This window comes from Podarcis erhardii, assembly GCF_964252035.2.
Source record: "Podarcis erhardii genome assembly, chromosome: 4".
Lineage (NCBI taxonomy): Eukaryota > Metazoa > Chordata > Lepidosauria > Squamata > Lacertidae > Podarcis > Podarcis erhardii.
Genome location: NC_138508.1, coordinates 12,922,291 through 12,941,955, shown reverse-complemented (window position 1 = coordinate 12,941,955; position 19,665 = coordinate 12,922,291). Strand labels below are relative to the sequence as shown.

General features: G+C 44.3%; 1 long non-coding RNA gene across 1 annotated transcript in view; it reads left to right on the top strand.

Moving 5' to 3' along the window:
* LOC309341401 overlaps positions 1-19,665 on the top strand; it is a 74,163-nt gene that overhangs the window by 9,974 nt on the left and 44,524 nt on the right. Inside the window, exons 2-3 of the long non-coding RNA XR_014156303.1 lie at positions 4,493-4,596; positions 5,964-6,110. This is a non-coding gene — a long non-coding RNA (uncharacterized lncRNA). The remainder of the gene's footprint in view (positions 1-4,492; positions 4,597-5,963; positions 6,111-19,665) is intronic.

Sequence of the window (19,665 nt, the reverse complement as noted above, 5' to 3'; positions counted from 1 at the left end):
AGTTCTCCTGCTCTCGCATTTAACCATTCAGCCAGGAACCAACCAGTCCCCAAAAGAGGGTGTTCCAAGGATACAGGGGGGTTGGGACCAGAGAGGGGGGACTTAGGCTGGATCCTAAGCCCATTCAGCTGAGTCACGTGATCTGGGAACCTGGCATAGCCTCCCTCCCCCATCTTAGGCTGAGCAGCAACAGCAGCCATGCTGCTCAACAGAGTTTGGATCCAGTGTAACTTCGCACTAGCTTTCTTTTATGCCAGTTTAAGATTGCTCCCCGAGTTAGATCCACTTACAGCAAATGTTTCTTATGGCTATCTCTCCTATGAGTTAAAGCAGTACCTAAACACAGTTCGGCAAACATTAGGAAAAGACGTTTCAGGTTTTTGGAAATAATTGCTCTCCGTTTCCTTCTCTTTCTCTCTCGTTTCATGTGACGTGGCTTCAGGGAGAAAATCCGAGTTTCCAGTAATCACTGGCATGTTGAACCAAATCTCTCCCCGGTTCCTGCTTTGTATATCTTAGCTCTTGTCTCCTGCAAGGCATCAGATAGGATCTTTCATCAGGTGTTGCAAATTGGATGGACTAGTGCCTAAATCACACCCAGTAGGGTGTTCATTCCAAAGCTACAGTATTGTGTATCACCGCTGAAAGCATATCTTCATACAGAATGTAAGGATTTCAATAAAATGCCAAAAAACGGGGGGAAAAAAAGTATCAGAATAAATTAATTTGACAGATTGTGTCACAGAGCCGGACAACCAGATCCTATCAGATTTGGTATTGTGCTCTTCTCAGAGTCGCTACATCCCAAAGTATCCCTAAGATTATGCAATGGTTAGGTTTTGGTGATGCACAGTGCATGGGACTGCCTAGGGAGATTGCTTGGAAAATTTCAATCAGCTCAGATTATACCTGCAAGGTGGCTGATAAAAATCAGAGGAATGATAACTTCCCTGGCTAGCCACTTTTCTTTTCCTGGGCACAATTTAAATTCAAAACACAATTTTGTTTTGACCCCCAAAGCTCTAAATTGCCTGGTGCTGGGATACCTGAAGGACCACTTTCTTTCATATAAACTTGTCCAGTTGTTAAGATCTGAGAGTTGTATCCCAAGGCTGCATGTATGGAGATTTAGTCACACAGTGGGACTTCTCCTTCCCCTCCTCAAATTTTGAGGTTGAACATGGGTAGCTTGCAGGAGAGAGAAGAGGAGGAAGTTTCATTTCACAAAGTCTGCCATGGAATGACAAACTCAGATACTAACCCAAATACCTCCACCTTCTCATTTGCCTCCTCTGCGAGCATCTTGCCATCTCTGGCCATCCTTCTCCAGGTTACTACTATAATCCTGCTCTGATGAGTTTTGATTACAAGATAAAATACTTCTGGCTTACATGGGCATTTCATTTAAAGAAACTGATTTGATTCTGCATTGCGGGGGGTTGGACTATAGATATTTTGGGGTCCCTTCCAACCTTTCTTTAAAAAAATAATACTGGGTAATCTGTTTTTTCTCTTCTTGTAGTTGTGACCGCATCTTGTAAGACATCTCAGAAATCTTTGGTGATTTGGTGGGCTATCAAAATTGTAAATAATAATTTTAATAAATATTAAAATTTCACCCTGCCCCCCATTTAATAAATGCAATTACAGTGAAACCTTGGTTTTTGAGCATAATCCATTCCGGAATTCCGTTCAACTACTGAAATGTTCAAAAACTGAGGAGCAAAGGGCTGGCTGCAAAGTCAATGGGGGGAAAAATGAAAAATGTACCTCGGAAGCAGTTTGACTTCCAAGGAGCATTTGAAAACCGAAGCATTCACTTCTGGGTTTTTGGCGTTTGGCTTCTGAAATGTTTGGCAGCTGAGACGTTCGAAAATAGAGGTTTGACTGTATTGTATATGTCTGTGTGTCAAATTGTTTTTAAGTTCTAATTTTTTCTTTGTTCCTTTGGGCACTTGTATACAAATACCTAGCATAAAATACAGTCATGCAGATAACTAGTAAGTAATATAAATAAGCTGCTGTCAAATATCATTCATTGGAACTGATGGTTTGACAACTGATGACAGTGCCAAGAAAAGATCTGTTCAGTTTCAAAATGGTGGATGGAAAGTTTGCTTTAACTTTAGGGACCTTAAAAACAACAACCCCTTCTTAGAAATAGTCTATTCTTCCCTTATTTTGTCTGGCAAACCTTAATTTACCTTGACCAAGGGACTTTTTAACAAGGCAGTCAGAAGAAACTTATTTAGCAAAGGTTTTATAGGTAAAACCTCATTCCTATAAAATGCTTTGTTTACAAGAATATCCTAGGAGAGATCAAGGTAAAGAAGAACGTGTTAACGTCAACCATTCGTTTAGAATTGCTCTGACTTGTACTAATAAAAAAAAGAACTTAATGTGATTTGCTCATAACATCGAAATCCACAGTTTGTAGGTCTGTGGAGTCTTGGGTACTTAACTCCTCCTTTGCCAGGGATACCAGGTAAGGACAGAAAATGGAGAAAAAGATCCTGTGGATTTTTAGTTTGAGGAAGGTTTGAGATTCATAGCCTTGCAGTCCTATTTATGTTTACCCGAGAATAGGGCAGGGGGAGAAATTCAGTTTAGTTTGTGTTTAAAGGTGAACCTGACAAATTTGCCATTTCTAAAACAATATGTTTTAGAATATGTTTTAAAAGCTATGGTTTTCCCAGTAGTGATGTATGGACGTGAGAGCTGGCCCATAAAGAAGGCTGATTGCCAAAGAATTGATGCTTTTGAATTATGGTGCTGGGGGAGACTCTTGAGAGTCCCATGGACTGCAAGAAGATCAAACCTCTCCATTCTGAAGGAAATCAGCCCTGAGTGCTCACTGGAAGGACAGATCCTGAAGCTGAGGCACCAATACTTTGGCCACCTCATGAGAAGAGAAGACTCCCTGGAAAAGACCCTGATGCTGGGAAAATGGAGGGCACAAGGAGAAGGGGACGACAGAGGATGAGATGGTTGGATAGTGTTCTCGAAGCTACCATCTTGAGTTTGACCAAACTGCGGGAGGCAGTGGAAGACAGGAGTGCCTGGCGTGCTCTGGTCCATGGGGTCACGAAGAGTCGGACATGACTAAACGACTAAACAACAACAACAAAACAGTATGTACATGGAGGGTCAGCAGATCTATGAAATTCTCACATCTTGCGGTTTTGCCATGCAGTTCTCCAGCCAGGCAAGTCAAGCAATGTCTGCAAACATGCATATATTGAGCCAAGGCAGGCATTAAAATGCACATGTTGGTGAAAATAATATACAAAAATGCATTATCTTAAGCTACATCGCATACAAAAATGTGCATATTGAGAGAAATTCACACAAAACTGGTGGTCAATTTTCAGGAGGACTTAATTTTTTTTGCAAACAGATGTGGAAATGGGGGGAACCGAACTTAAGATTGGGGAAAAAAGAGAAGCAGAGGGGAACTGAAACTGACAGAATCATCCACCCAGCTCCTTTAAGTAACTCTGGCATTTTGGATCAGATGCCAAAAATTTTAGAGCCCACTTCACAAGTGGCTTAAAGTGTGTGGGTCCAATTGATTTCCGTTTGATGGATGTCAATGGACTTAAATCGATTTGCACCTTAAATATTGCATCTTAACTGAGTCTCTTCTGGATGAGTTGGCCCTTCTCTAACAGGTCAGGGCCATCCCAACCTGGGGAGACTACCTGATCCAATTTTAACTTTGAAGTGGTCTCTGTGGCATGAAGGATGTCTTGCACACACCAGTTGGCCAGTTATCCATGCTCACATAACATACCACTTGGTTTGTGGAATGGGCTTAGAAGGCTGTTTGGAAACCCTCGTTGGTACCATGGACAGCATCTAGAATACTTTTAAGAACTAGGTGTAGAGGACAGATATCTCCAGTTTTAAAACAGCCTTCACTAGCCCTTGGTTGCTTTCTGGCCTGAGCTGTCCCCTCACTCTGGTCAAACTACTGCCCATAGACCAGACCTGACACCTGTCCCATTCCTCAGCCACATTCTCCAGGATAGCTTCCCCAACCTCACAGTGTGGTTTCCAAAGCATGCTGGATACAATAAATCTGTAGAAACATGCAGTTGTGGCTGGTACCCATTGGGACTGGAAGAGCAGAAGGCAAGGAGCCCAAACAGAGTTCTACAAGGGCAGCACTGAGACCTAAGAGGAGGAAGCTGACAGCTAACCTCATGGCTTGGGCTGGTTTTAAGTAAGAAGGCAGGAAGGTGGGAGCTGACTGAGGAAAGACTGAGACCATATCTACTGTCATGCGTCCAAGTTTCCAGCTTGATAACACTGCAAGCATCATTAATTAAAAATGAGGATTTATTGCAAAAACAACAGATATCTCTGGATGGCTGTAACAAAGCCTCCAGCAGCACAGTCAAGATGACCCGTCTGAAGACTGCTTCCAGTGTGACCAGAAGCAACTGAACTTTTGCTTCATACGCCTTTTGTTTTGCTTCCTGTCTTGCAGCCCTCCCATTTGTCAAGACCTCAGACTGAGTGGGTCAGCTCCCTCCTCTTCACCATTCTCTGAGAGGCTGTCTCTTAACTCTTTCCTGCCTGTTTGTGCTTCTGGTGAGCTTTGACTGCCTTCTAGCTTGCTCACCACCATTCCCTTATCAGCCAGCATTCCAAGGGGTGGGGAAATTGGTACTAGTCAATGCCCATCCTGCATGGCAGTTAACCCTCTCTGTTCCTGGCTGCTTTCTTCAGTTGGCTGCAACCCTTGCCTGGGAGCTGGCTGATTAATGACATCAACACCATACATTTATAGCACTATGATGGCGCTTTAAAGAGTCATGGCTCCCCAAAATATTTCCATAGGGTTGTTAGGAGGCCCCTATTCTTCTCACAGAGCTGTGATAATCAGAATGGTTTGACATTCAATTCTTCTTCATAGGGAACTCTGAGAATTGGAGCTCTGCGAGGACAATAGGGGCCTCGTGACAAGTCTCAGCACCCCTTAACACACAACTGTTCCCAGAATTTTTTTTTTTTTTTTTTTTTTTGGGGGGGGAACCTGACTGCTTCAAGTGCCATCATAGTGCTTTAAGTGTATGGTGTGATTGTGGCATGAATTTGGTCGGGTAGTGCCCTGATTGCCCTAATAGAGAAGATTTCACTGGAATCATGTATCTCTGTTTTAAAGTGTTCTTAAAGGTAAAAGGTAAAGGGACCCCTGACTGTTAGGTCCAGTCGTGGCCGACTCTGGGGTTGCAGCGCTCATCTCGCTTTACTGGCCAAGGGAGCCGGCGTACAGCTTCCGGGTCATGTGGCCAGCATCACTAAGCCGCTTAAGGTGAACCAGAGCAGCGCATGGAAACGCCATTTACCATCCCGCCGGAGTGGTACCTATTTATCTACTTTCACTTTGATGTGCTTTCGAACTGCTAGGTTGGCAGGAGCTGGGACCGAGCAACGGGAGCTCACCCCGTCGCAGGGATTCGAACCACCGGCCTTCTGATCAGCAAGCCCTAGGCTCTGTGGTTTAGACCACAGCACCACCCTTGTTCCATTTACCTGCTCTTACCTGCTCTTACCTGAGGGACGCGGGTGGCGCTGTGGGTAAAACCTCAGCGCCTAGGACTTGCCGATCGTCAGGTCGGCGGTTCGAATTCCCACGGCGGGGTGCGCTCCTGTTGCTCGGTCCCAGCCCCTGCCAACCTAGCAGTTCGAAAGCACCCCCGGGTGCAAGTAGATAAATAGGGATCGCTTACTAGCGGGAAGGTAAACGGCGTTTCCGTGTGCTGCGCTGGTGCTGGCTCGCCAGGGCAGCTTTGTCACGCTGGCCACGTGACCCGGAAGTGTCTCTGGACAGCGCTGGCCCCCGGCCTCTTAAGTGAGATGGGCACGCAACCCTAGAGTCTGGCGAGACTGGCCCGTATGGGCAGGGGTGCCTTTTACCTGCTCTAAAACAGAGTGCACCACTGTTTCCCCTCCAGGTTTCCCTGGAGGTGGGATGTGGCATTGCTTTACAGCTGCAGGATGTGTTTCTTCGTCCTTCATCATCTCCCTTGCCCCTTCTGCTGCCCAGTTCCGGATCTCCTTGACACCGAAAATGGAACGAAGCTAATCATCTGCTCCTTTGGGTAAGAGACCGTTTAATACAGATGGCAAATCAGTTCCTTTTTCAGAGAGAGCATTTAATTAAATTAAAGTGTTTCAACACTGAAATATTAAAAAGGAGGGGCGGGGGAACAACAGTAGCTGGATTTTATCATCTCTATAATGGAAAAAGGCCAGAAGTTCTGCTTTGCAGTCTGATTACCTCTGAAGTCCCCGCTAGCTTTTGTGGCTCGTCTTAATGGGTAGAGCTGTCTCATCCTGTCAATCAAGATCTTCCACTGTGATATTTATAATGTCTATATTATTATTCACAAGATCCTTTTCAAAGTTAAGTAGACCCTGATGTGCAGAGTTATATAACGGTCGTACCGCTGTTAACAAGACATGCCTTTGTATTCTAACAAGGAATGGAAGATAATAGGGGCAAAGCTGTTTTGGCTAGAGCTTAGAGATGCTGTCAGAGTTTGAATAGCAGTGGCTTTGAAAAGGATTTCACAAGCTCACGGGTAGTGAGACCCCTTCAGATGTTGCCAAACTACATTTTGCACCTTCCGTGGCAGTCAGTGGGTTAACATTGAGCCCCAACAAGACAGAAGTACTGTTTCTGGGGGACAGAAGGTGGGAAAGTGGGGGTTGGGGGATTCCCTGGTCCTGAATGGGGTAATTGTGCCCCTGGGAGTCATTTTGGATTCACAGCTGTCCATGGAGGTGCAGGTCAAGTCTGTGTCCAGCACAGCTGTCTACCAGATTCAACTGGTACACCAGCTGAGACTCTACCTGTTCACAGACTGTCTCACCAGAGTGGTACATGCCCTAGTTATCTCCCGCTTGGACTACTGCAATGCGCTTTATGTGGGGCTACCTTTGAAGGTGACTCGGAAACTACAACTAATCCAGAATGCGGCAGCAAAACTGGTGACTGGGAGTGGCCGCAGGGAACCTATAACACTGGTCCTAAAGGATCTTCACTGGCTCCCAGTATGTTTCCAAGCACAATTCAAAGTGTTGGTGCTGTCCTTTAAATCCCACAACGGATTTGGTCTTGTACACTCAGAGGAGCTTCTCCACCCCCATCATTCAGCCCAGACACTGAGGTCCAGCTCCGAGGGCCTTCTGGTGGTTCACTCACTGCAAGAAGTGAAGTTACAGGGAACCAGGCAGAGGGCCTGCAAAAAATATCCTGGATCCTGCAGAGAGCTGTGCTCTATCAGTCGTGCCGTTAAAGTGAGTCCTCATCTAACAGTTAAAAGCATTACAGAAGTAAAATCCAATGTAAATAACCAACTGATAGCCATGAGCGATGGGAAAGGAAAAAGAGGAACAAATGGTCCATAATTAATTCAGAAATAATTGCAGCGGGCAGAAAAACAGAAGAGATGGCATGCAGGGTGTTGGGGGAGTGAATACGAGAAGAATATAATGACTCCTGGAAAGCTTTTGGACAAATTCTGTCAGGCGGCAATTGATAAGAATTATCACACTATTGGAATGCTTTTTTCCTGCTTTTTTTTTGGGGGGGGGGAGAGAAACATCCCTAATTGTATCATAGCATGTGTATCTAGTGTTCACAAATATCGAGTTTGTGTCTAGCATTTGAAGGACCTCTTAGAATGCAAAGGGATCTCAGCCTATATTGGTTTGGAGCAGTGGTTCTCAAAACATTTACCTCTGGGCCACACTTTTCAGATTAAAAATTTGCTTGCAGTCCTTGATTCATAACATGGGATACAACTGCTTTAGAACATGATCAGGGGACATCCAGAAAGTATAAAACAATGCAGCTACATAAGAGCACAAATCATTCTGAAAATATAATACTGATTGTCCTTGAATCTTCCTGCCACACTTGCCATCCTCTCCTGACATACCAGTGTGGCGTGCCACACCAAACACTGCTCGGATGTTACCATCAGTGCCGGATTTACGTATAAGCTAAACAAGCTATAGCTTAGGCCCCCACTCTCTTGCCCCCCCCCCAAAAAAAAATTAAAGGGGAAAAAAACCCCTGGATGTACATTTCCAAAATATAATATAAAAAACAAATAAAATAAAACCTACATACAGTGTTTTGTGTTGTGTGGGCTCCTATGATGTAAGTCATAGGCCCCGCCTGCTAGCCTGCTTCCTAAAATATCACTGGTTTGCTCATTTCTATATATAAGGTGCCTAAATTCTGCATGGACTGGTTGCATGGCAACATGTGCAAATGGCTTTAGATACCTATTAAGTCCATAAATTACCAACACAATTATTCAACACAAAAAACAGTGACAATTTGTTGTTGACAAAGGGCAGCTGGACATATAAAGGGCCCCATTACCTTCAGAAGCCTGGGGCCTCATCACACCTAAATCCGGCCCTGCTTACCGTTTTCTTTTTTTTGCTCCCCGCCCCCGATACAACCATCAACTTCCTTTGGTTTCTTTCTCTGCTTCATATGCTGAAATGTTACTTGGCTGTCCCTCACCATTTGCAGCAGGATAGCAGCACAAAGGACAGCATCTTTGAAATGGTCCCATCTGCACTATACCTTTAAAGAAGTACCATGCCACTTTAAACAGTTGTGACTTTCTCCAAAGAGTCCTGGGAAATGTACCTTGTTAAGACTGCTGGGACTTGTTAGGAGACCCCGCCCCCCACACTATTGCCCCCACAGAGCTACAATTTGCAGAGGGGTTTAACAATCAATCTCGCTTCCTGGGGAACTCTGGGAATTGTAGCTGTGTGAAGGGAAGAACTCCCGGCTAAGGGAGCTGGGCATGTTTAGCCTGGAGAAGATGAGGTTAAGGGGTGATATGATAGCCATGTTCAAATATATAAAAGGATGTCACATAGAGGAGGGAGAAAGGTTGTTTTCTGCTGCACCAGAGAAGCGGACACAGAGCAATGGTTCCAAACTACAAGAAAAAAGATTCCACCTAAACATTAGGAAGAACTTCCTGACAGTAAGAGCTGTTCGACAGTGGAATTTGCTGCCAAGGAGTGTGGTGGAGTCTCCTTCTTTGGAGGTCTTTAAGCAGAGGCTTGACAACCATATGTCAGGAGTGCTCTGATGGTGTTTCCTGCTTGGCAGGGGGTTGGACTCGATGGCCCTTGTGGTCTCTTCCAACTCTATGATTCTATGATTCCCACCACCCTTAACAAACTATAATTCACTCTCTCTGTCTCTCTCTTTCACACACACACACACACACAACCTTGCCAGGGGCAGAGAAAGGGGTTTGTGGCAGGGGCGGATCACCCCGGATATCACCTCTAAGGGGGAGGTGACAAAATGCCGGGCGGCACTCGCCGTGGGGCCTGCAGTGCACCCAAGCCATGCGTCTCTCCTGGGAGTGATACAGTGGCTTGGGCGCCCGCAGGTTCTGCACTGCCTCAAACGGTCCGCCCGCCACCTTCCCCTCAGCTGTAGGGTGGCTGAGTGGGAGGAGGCAGGCAGACTCCTCAGAGGCATAGCTGTCAAATTTTCTTGTGAGGAATCCTATTCAGAATAAGGGAATTTCCCTTAAAAAAGGGGAAACGCTGACAGCTATGCTCAGAGGCCCTGCAGAGTGTCCTGCCCCGGTTGGCCCCGCTCCGTGGGTGGCTGGTCCTGCCCCTGGGCGCACCGCCCCAGGCACCCTATTGGCTTGTTCCGCCGCTGCCCCTTGCTCTCTAGCACAAATGGCAGTTAAGTTTTCCTTGTACAGTGGTACCTCGGTGAAATATACTCGGAGTCAAGAAGGGATTTCATGCTCTTTATTCAGCTCATAGTGGGAAAAGGAATGGAAGTTCCCCCAAAGTATCTGCTTTATATACATTATTTACACAATGGGCTGCACGTGATTGGCTAATTCCGGAATTCTCCTGTAGGCCAATCAGGTTGTGGATTCACTTCCATCTGGAGCTGGATTGGGTGGCTCCTGCAGACCAATCATACTGCTGCATTGTTCTAGGACCAATCAGACTGCTGCATTCTGAATCCTATTGTTCTAGGACCAATCAGACTGCTGCATTTTGGATCCTATTCAACTCAGTACATAACACTCTGGTTACAGACGCTTCAGGTTACAGACTCTGCTAACCCAGAAATAGTACCTCGGGTTAAGAACTTTGCTTCAGGATGAGAACAGAAATCTCTGCTCTGGCGGTGTGGCAGCAGCAGGAGGCCCCATTAGCTAAAGTGGTGTCTCAGGCTAAGAACAGTTTCAGGTTAAGAACGGACCTCCGGAACGGACATGCCCAAGGATTAAGGCTTTCTGGGAAATGATATATAACGAAATGAAGAAGATGTTTAAATACACTTTTCTGAAGAAACCAGAGGCCTTCCTCCTGGGCATGGTTAGTCATGTGGTGTTAAAGAAGGATAGAACTTTGTTTTTATATGCTACAACAGCAGCAAGGATTCTCATTGCAAAGTATTGGAAGACATCAGACTTACCAACCCTGGAAGAATGGCAGATGAAGATGACAGATTATATGGGACTTGCAGAGATGACGGGCAGAATTCGAGACCAGGAGAAAGAGACAGTGGAAGAAGATTGGAAGAAATTTAAGGACTATCTTAATAAATACTATAAGATTAAGGAATGTTAGATTGACGTGGATTTAAAAATATGGTGGTTTTCAGAGATACTAGAGTATGAAAAGGAATGGAATTTGTTAAAAAAAATTGGGAAATAAGGGAATGGAGTTGCTGACGGGATAATGAAATTAGAATACAAAATGGTGAGGTATGAGGAAGTCGGGGAAATTAGGTTGAGAAAATAATTTTTGGAATTATACTTGTTTTTTGTTTGTGTTTGTCTTTATTGTAATTGTTTTGTATTGGTATGTTTTACTGGAAAATTCAATAAATATTATTAAAAAACAAAAAAACAAAAACGGACCTCTGGAACGAATGATGTACTTAACCCGAGGTACCACTGTATTGCTGTTTGTTCTGATTAAAAGCTAAGAAGCAGGTTTTCCCTGGGAAAAGACTGGGGGCAAGTGGGAAAACCGTTTCGACCCATGCTTTCTCGGCATAAGACAAGCAGAAGTGTGGATGAGCTCTCTCTTTCTCTCAGAATCCCTGCACATAGAAAAGTAGCATGCAAGGCAAAGAGCCAAGCTAGAACTCATGTGGTTTTCTCTCTCTGTGTGTATTATTGTGTGTGCATATTTGTGGGGAATTCTGAACCCCATTTGCAGCCCTGACATGGATTTACAATTTCAGCGAGAAGAGGGCCTTTGCGTTTTTCTCTAGGTGTATTTAGCAATGCAAATATCACTGCATAAAACCAAACCAAACTAATAGTAAGATAAATTTGTTTGGGCTCAAAGGAGGCATCTGCCTGAAAGCCTCAAACTGAGCAGACAAAAGGAAGAAGTATTGGTTGATGTAATATTTATCACTCAAATCACTAATGCTACAATGATCAAAGGAAATCTATTTGCCAGTGGGATGCTGGGGACAAACATTGTCTGTGGCTGAAAACAGGAACAGTGGAATATATATGAATCCGGAATACCATTTTCATACATTAAAATGCTCCGGGTTGCTCTAATTCTGCTCAGAATGAAAATATTCATGTGAAGACCCAAAAGGAGGACTTCATAAGCAATCAATTTCTCACAGAAAAGAATAGCTAAGATGTTGCGCTCTTGTCTTTGATAGCAATCCTGCAGCGTCGAAATAAATAAATAAACTAAAATAGAAAGAGTTCAAACTTTTAAAATATCCTATTCATAAAAGGTGCTGTCATAGTGTGGAGAGAACAAGGAACTTGATTTGAAAGACGCATTGATTCTCCTTAAAAGACAAACTTGATGACGATGACGAAGATGAATGGATTGTACCACTTTGGGCTGCTGGTGTGTGTGCAGGTGGCATTTCTGAACAGCACAATGGGTAAGCTGGGCTTTGCTGGCCAGTTTTCTCGCACAGAAAAGCTCTGCCAGAATTACACCTTGCACTGTTCCATTTCCTCCCTGAAATAAATCAAGTATCTATGTTTAGGAAATGATGTGAGCACTGACTTTCCAAGCTCTGTATTCCTTTGACATGCTGTAACAAATGTGTTTTGTCCTGGTGATCAACAAATTTTATGGCCCCTCTTATGCTCAGAACTCCATCTGTTTCCCAAATGCAACATGAGTGCAAGAAAGCGATTGCTAATCTTATAGTGTAGTGTAAAAAGCATCCAAAAACAACCTGGGGAGGTTTTTTTTTTGCGGGGGGGGGGTCTAGGTTATAATTTACTGCGGGGTTTTTATTTTTTAGCATACTTATTCCCTGGTGGATAGTGTCACTCAACTATGCCCTGCCATGTGACTCTCCTTGAGAAGAGGACAGAAGTCCCTTTCTCCAGAATAGCTCATGTGTTCAGCTGTGTCCTCTGGCCACAACCACTGACACCTGGGAACTTAGTACATGAGTGAGAATCATAGAATTGTAGGGTTGAAAGGGAGCACAAGGGTCATCTAGTTCAATGCCCTGCAATGCAGGATTCTTTTGCCCAATATGGGGCTCAAACTCACAACCCTGAAAGAGCATTATTGTAATGGTTGGATCTCTCCCATAGAAGTGAGACAACTCTGGCAGCAATTAACCCGAGGTACCACTGTACTTCTTGGGAGAAAAGCAATGACAAACCTAGACAGCCTCTTAAAAAGCAGAGACCTCACCTTACCAACAAAGGTCTGTATAGTTAAAGCTATGGTTTTCCCAGTAGTGATGTATGGAGGTGAGAGCTGGACCATAAAGAAGGCTGATCGCCAAAGAATTGATGCTTTTGAATTATGGTGCTGGAGGACTCTTGAGAGTCCCAGGGACTGCAAGAAGATCAAACCTATCCATTCTTAAGGAAATCAGCCCTGAGTGCTCAGTGGAAGGACAGATCCTGAAGCTGAGGCTCCAATACTTTGGCCACCTCATGAGAAGAGAAGACTCCCTGGAAAAGACCCTGATGTTGGGAAAGATGGAGGGCACAAGGAGAAGGGAACGACAGAGGATGAGATGTTTGGATAGTGTTCTCGAAGCTACCAGCATGAGTTTGACTAAACTGCAGGAGGCAGTGGAAGACAGAAGTGCCTGGCGTGCTCTGGTCCATGGGGTCACGAAGAGTCAGACACGACTAAACGACTAAACGACTAAACAACAACAACCACTGTACTCTCATTTTCCTACTCATATTGAAATACTGCCCCTCAATGAGGCCAAACTTAGATTCACAAAATGTTTAAGGGTATGGGTACCCCCAGAAAAACAACATTGGGTCCTACCCTCTGGGGCAGCAGAATACAAGCTTGCTCTATCTTCCATGTGAAAGTCCAACAGATATTTGAAGATGGCTATCTTATCACCTCTCAGTCTTCTCTTCTCCGTGCTGAACATCCCCAACTCTCTCAACCATTCCTCATAAGGCATTTTATCCTCTTGTCCACCTTCCTCTGCACACATCCCAACTTCTATTGTCATGTGGTTCGGACATCTTAGAACTGTTTCAGCATTGCGTTTTTTCAAGGAGGGGTGCCTAATAATGAAATGTTGAAAGTACAGTGGTACCTTGGGTTACATATGCTTCAGGTTACATACGCTTCAGGTTACAGACTCCGCTAACCCAGAAATATTGCTTCAGGTTAAGAACTTTGCTTCAGGACGAGAACAGAAATCGTGCTCCGGCGGCAGCGCAGCAGCGGGAGGCCCCATTAGCTAAAGTGGAGCTTCAGGTTAAGAACAGTTTCAGGTTAAGAACGGACCTCCGGAACGAATTAAGTACTTAACCCGAGGTACCACTGTATATGGTAGATATAGGCACTTCATTAGACATGAATACATACTGTCAGGGAACTGCCATCGGATCAGAGTCGAGAGATGGAGGGGCAGTTGTGTTACAGGGACCTCCGAAAATCTTGCGAAGCAGTTCCTCTTCTGGCGAGGAGGAAAGCCCCACCTCCAGTGGAAAAGAGGTGCAGAGACACGAGGATGCTAGCAAGAGCCTTAACACTGCGCCTGAGCAAGCCGGAGAGGAGGGAAACACACCCCTCCCATCGCCCATCATGTGCAGTAGTTTGAGACGCAGGGAGAGGCAGAAAAGGCTGGGGGTGACGAAACTTTTATGTTGGGGGATGTACAAAAACAGACCACTCCCGGATTCTGCTAATGATTGAGCCAGACATGAACTTATGACGCTCTGCACTGTAAATAGTTTGCACCAAAATAAAGCCTGTAAAAGACAGGTCGGAGTCCTGCCTGGTTACTCTCGAGCAACCGCAACAGCATCTGACACATACCTAATTAACGTATTCCATCTGTTAGAAATTTATATTTGTATGAATACACATACTTGTCAGTATTCTTAAACAAGGATATTTCCTTTGGTAATGCTAGGTGGGAAGAGGACTTCCACAATTATAAAATTTACTTCCAATCGCATAAATCAGCTCCTCAATCCCGGCCCTCCAGATGTTTTTGGCCTACAACTCCCATGATCCCTAGCTAGCAGGACCAGTGGTCAGGGATGATGGGAATTGGAGTCTCAAAACATCTGGAGGGCCGAGGTTGAGGAAGCCTGGCATAAATGATCACCTCGTTCTAGCATCATGTATACAGAGCGAGAAGCACTGTTGCGCCTGTTAAGACAGGACAGTTTCAGCCAATGGCTTTTGAGCCAAAGGTTATCTAAACAGCTGCTGGCTTAATCCATGTTGGAGCCAAATTGGTACATTAAGAGAAAACCTGTTCGCACTGGTTCTATTTTTACACACTAAAGCGCAGCAAACAGAAACCAACAAGTGTAACGGAAAGGAAGTAATTGGGCTAATGGGCTCAAATGAAGCTTGCTGTGATCAAATAGGGAGAGTAATGTATCATGATTTTATTTATTCCTTTCTTATTTTGAATCCCGTTCTGTGGTGGAGCATAGGCAATGTTCACTTGGTGGAAGACTGCATTAGAGATGTATAAGGCCATTCAGAGAAACTCTCCACCTGTGAGAATAACTGTGAGGAAGAGCCATAGGTTCAATCCACAATATCTCTATGTAGGGTTAGGATAGAACCCTGCCAAAAATCCTGGAAAGCCACACTGCTTGCCACTGCACAGTACTGAGAAAGGTAGCCACTTGTTTGACTTGGAATGTTCCAAAATGCACTTGCTTACTTTGGTTAAAATGAATACCAAAATGTCTATACTGCGATCAAACGTGTAAAAATTGTATTTTTTTTCCTGGGTAAAATGGCTATTTATCTGCCATTTTGGTTGGCCATAATGAAGGGATTTTGGAAGATTTTGCAACAAAAGTGGCCTGCATGCTAATGCAATTGTTGTTGCTGCTGCTGCAGTTAAATTTATTTGTAACCTACCTTTCGCCCAGACCGGGACTCAAAAACTAAAACAACACAGATAAAATACAAAAATCTAAAAATATATGCAAGGTAATCATTAAAGAATAGTTAAACTCTAATAGGTTTGCAACAATATATAAAAAGCAAATATATTAAAATACAGATAGTAAAAGCAAGACAGTAACCTGCCTCTTCTCTGCTTTACTTATTTGTTGTGTTTCTCTCTGAGAAAAAGAAAAAAAAAACTATTTGGCATGCAGATGATTGGTAAATGGAACTCCAGGAGATGACATCATCACTCCTGTTATGAAATAAGTATAGTGGTGCCCCGCAAGGCGAATGCCTCGCAAGACGAAAAACTCGCTAGACGAAAGAGTTTTCCATCTTTTGAGGTGCTTCGCAAGACGAATTTCCCTATGGGCTTGCTTCGCAAGACGAAACGTCGGGCGAGTTCTTGCGAGTTTTTTCCCTTCCCCCCCCTTTCTAAGCCTCTAAGCCGCTAATAGCCGCTAAGCCGCTAATAGCGCTAATCCGCTAATCCGCTAATAGCCGTGCTTCGCAAGACGAAAAAAACGCAAGACGAAGAGACTCGCAGAACTGATTAATTTCATCTTGCGAGGCACCACTGTAGTGCATTGAAATATACTCAGAGTCCTGCAGTGATTTCATGCTCTTTATTGCAGCTTGTAAAACAGTGATTGTATTTCCCCCCAAACCTCAGGCCTTTATATACATTATTTACACAATGGGTCCCATCAGATTGGCTGATTCTGCTTCCCTCCTGGAGCCTGATTGGTCTTCTCTTGCAGGCCAATCAGTTGTTGCATTCTATGATATTACCAGCCTAATAGGCTGCTTAACTTCCTCCTGGAGCCTGATTGGTCTTCTCCTGCAAGCCAATCAGTTGTTGCATTCTAGGATACTACCTGCCTATTGTTCTAGGATCCAAGCTTAGTACATAACACTTATCCTCACCCCTGCTTGCTCATTGGTTTCTGCGATGCTGGTGTTTTCCTGGAAAGCACTGAGATGTCTTCCTGTTTCCCTCATCACGTCTCAGAAGCAGGCACGCCCCCCCCCCAATTACTGAAGTAGCTTTTTGTTTTATTTCATTCATTTCAAATCTCCCCGCACGACATTGTTTGTCTTTGCGATTCTCCTTGAAGTGCTTTTTGAAATGTTAAGAGTACCATGTTCGACAATCCCTGGGAGGGACTCCTGCCGCTTTAAGTGATCAATAGGGGTAAAAACAGTTATTACACAACCCCATAGTGACACAGAAAGCAGTGCTCTGCAAAATGAAGCATCCTTAGGTCAAGAGTCCTACTGAGTGCAGGGGAAATATTCTTAAGGTCTCGCCTTAATCTCGAGGTCTCACTTTATTGCCTTGGTTCATCTTCCAGCGAATCCCAGTCTGGGTTTGTGTTTATGTTTCAAGTACAGCATGTGATTGGCTGGCTGGCTGACTCATGGAGCCATATTTTTTTAAAAAAATATTTTTTTATTAAGTTGTACAGTTTTATAATCATCACAATCAACATAGAAACAATAAAGATTATCATTCTCCAATGACTTCCCTCAGCTTCATCTTCTGGTTCTTTGGATATTTGCTTCCCCTTCTTGTTTTATTCTACCTTAATATTGCAGTCTTTAACTTAACTGTTGTTATAGTCTTAACATTTTTATACCATACTTATTATCAAGTTCCCTCTTATACTTTGTTATTTTCCAGTTTTTACATGTTAATTTCTATATTTATTTGGTTAATTGTATTTACTCAAACCCTGCTAGTGAGTCCCCTTCTTTACAATGTTTCTGTAAATACAACATAAATGGTTCCCAGTCTTTTTTTTAAAAAAAGTCTCTATTCTCCTTATCTCTGAGTTTTCCCGTGAACTTTCCCATTTCAGCACACTCCATCAGTTTTTCTTGCCATTCTTCTTTAGTTTGTATCTTTTCATCTTTCCATTTTGGGGCTTGTAATATCCTAGCCACTGTTGTTGCATAAGCAAATAACGTATTCTGCTCTTTGGGCAAGTCTTGTCCTATAATGCCTAACAAGACTCATGGAGCTATCAACATTGTTGGAGAAACTCCTCACAAGACAGGAAGCTGAAATTTGGTGCACGCTCATCAGGGGGTCTTTGGATTTGTAGAAAAGTCTGACCGTGGCACATTCTGCAAAACAGAAGGCATAAAGAGCGCGGCAGGGCTCCAATTAGCACCAGGCAGCTATGCCCAGAGATCACCATTTTAATTTCCCATAATACTCCCTGTTGCATTGGAGGCACTGTGGGAAATTGAAAAGGTGGTTCCTACCCTGATGTTGGGAAAGATTGAGGGCACAAGGAGAAGGGGATGACAGAGGGTGAGATGTTTGGACAGTGTTCTTGAAGCTACCAGCATGAGTTTGACCAAACTGCAAGAGGCAGTGGAAGACAGGAGTGCCCGGCGTGCTCTGGTCCATGAGGTCACGAAGAGGCGGACACGACTAAACAACAACAAAAGATTCAGCCACCCAATTCTCAGCTGAGTACTGAACATACTGGCAGACAAATATGCTGTGATGCAGCAGCTAATGAAACTAATACAGTTTTAGGCTACATCAACAGAAGTATAGTGTCCAGATCAAGGGAGATAATAGTAGCACTGTATTCTGCTGGACATTGGTGTAATGTATCCATTTCTGGGCACCACAACTGAAGGTGGATATTGACTAGCTGGAACTTGTGCAGAGAAAGGCAACCAAGATGATCAAGGGTCTGGAAACCAAGACTTATGAGGAACGTTTGAGGGAGTTGGGTATGTTTAGCCTGGAAAAGGGGAGACTGAGAAGAGATAGGATAGCCATCTTCAAATACAGTGGTGCCTCGCAAGACGAAAAGAATCCGTTCCGCGAGTCTCTTCGTCTAGCGGTTTTTTCGTCTTGCGAAGCAAGCCCATTGACGGGTTAGCGGATTAGCGCTATTAGCGGTTTAGTGGCTTTTAGTGGCTTTTAGCGGCTTTTAGCGGCTTAGCGGCTTAGCGACTTAGCGGCTTAGCGGCTTAGAAAAAGGGGGGGGGAAACCCCCGCAGGAACTCGCAAGACATTTTCGTCTTGCGAAGCAAGCCGATTGGAAATTCGTTTTGCGAAGCACCTCCAAAACAGAAAACTCTTTCGTCTAGCGAGTTTTCCGTCTTGCGAGGCATTCGTCTTGCAGGGCTCCACTGTATCTAAAGGGCTGTCATCTGAAAGATGGAGCAAGCCTGTAGAACTGTACCAATCAATTCCAGTTACTGGAAATGAGATTCTGATCAGGAATTCTTATTCTGATTCTGATTCTTCATCAGGAAGAACTGTCCTAACCTAGTCGTGTTCATGAATTCCAGTAGGTCTACTCTGAACAAAACTTAGTAAAGGTAAAGGGACCCTTGACAATTAGGTCCAGTCTCGGACGACTCTGGGGCTGCAGAGCTCATCTCGCTTTATTGGCCAAGGGAGCTGGCGTACAGCTTCCGGGTCATGTGGCCAGCATGACTAAGCCGCTTCTTGCGAACCAGAGCAGCGCACGGAAACACCGTTTACCTTCCCGCTGGAGCGGTACCTATTTATCTACTTGCACTTTGATGTGCTTTCAAACTGCTAGGTTGGCAGGAGCAGGGACCGAGCAACGGGAGCTCACCCCATCATGGGGATTTGAACCGCCAACCTTCTGATTGGCAAACCCTAGGCTCTGTGGTTTAACCCACAGCGCCACCCATGTCCCTGAACAAAACTTAGCTGAACACTACTCACTGCCTCTAATTAAAACAAGCAAGCCTCTTGAGAATGGGAAAATCTGGGATCGGGGCAGGGCAAACAGCAAGTTGAGTTCCCAAGGCAACAATGTCCAAGAATGTCTTATAAGCATAAGGTCACTGCTTTCATAGAATCATAGAATTGTAGAGTTGGAGGGGACCATGGAGGTCATCTAGTTCAACCCCCTGCAGTGCAGGAATCTTTTGCCTAGCGTGAGCCTGAAACCCATGACCCTTAGACGTTAAGAGGTTAAAAATACACTTCAATGCTCTTGGGGGAAAAAATGGGGCAAAGGACAAACTTTCATCATTGTTCACTCTGCATAGCCTATCCTTCATGGACAGGGATTTTGGGGTGGGTGGATGGGAGATGCTATGCCAGATTCCCAACCTTAATGGTGGGCATTTATCTCATAAATGTAATTAAAATAGCCTCATATGTGTGTTTTGCATTTAATTTTTAATATATTATTTGTTGTGGGTCACTTAAAG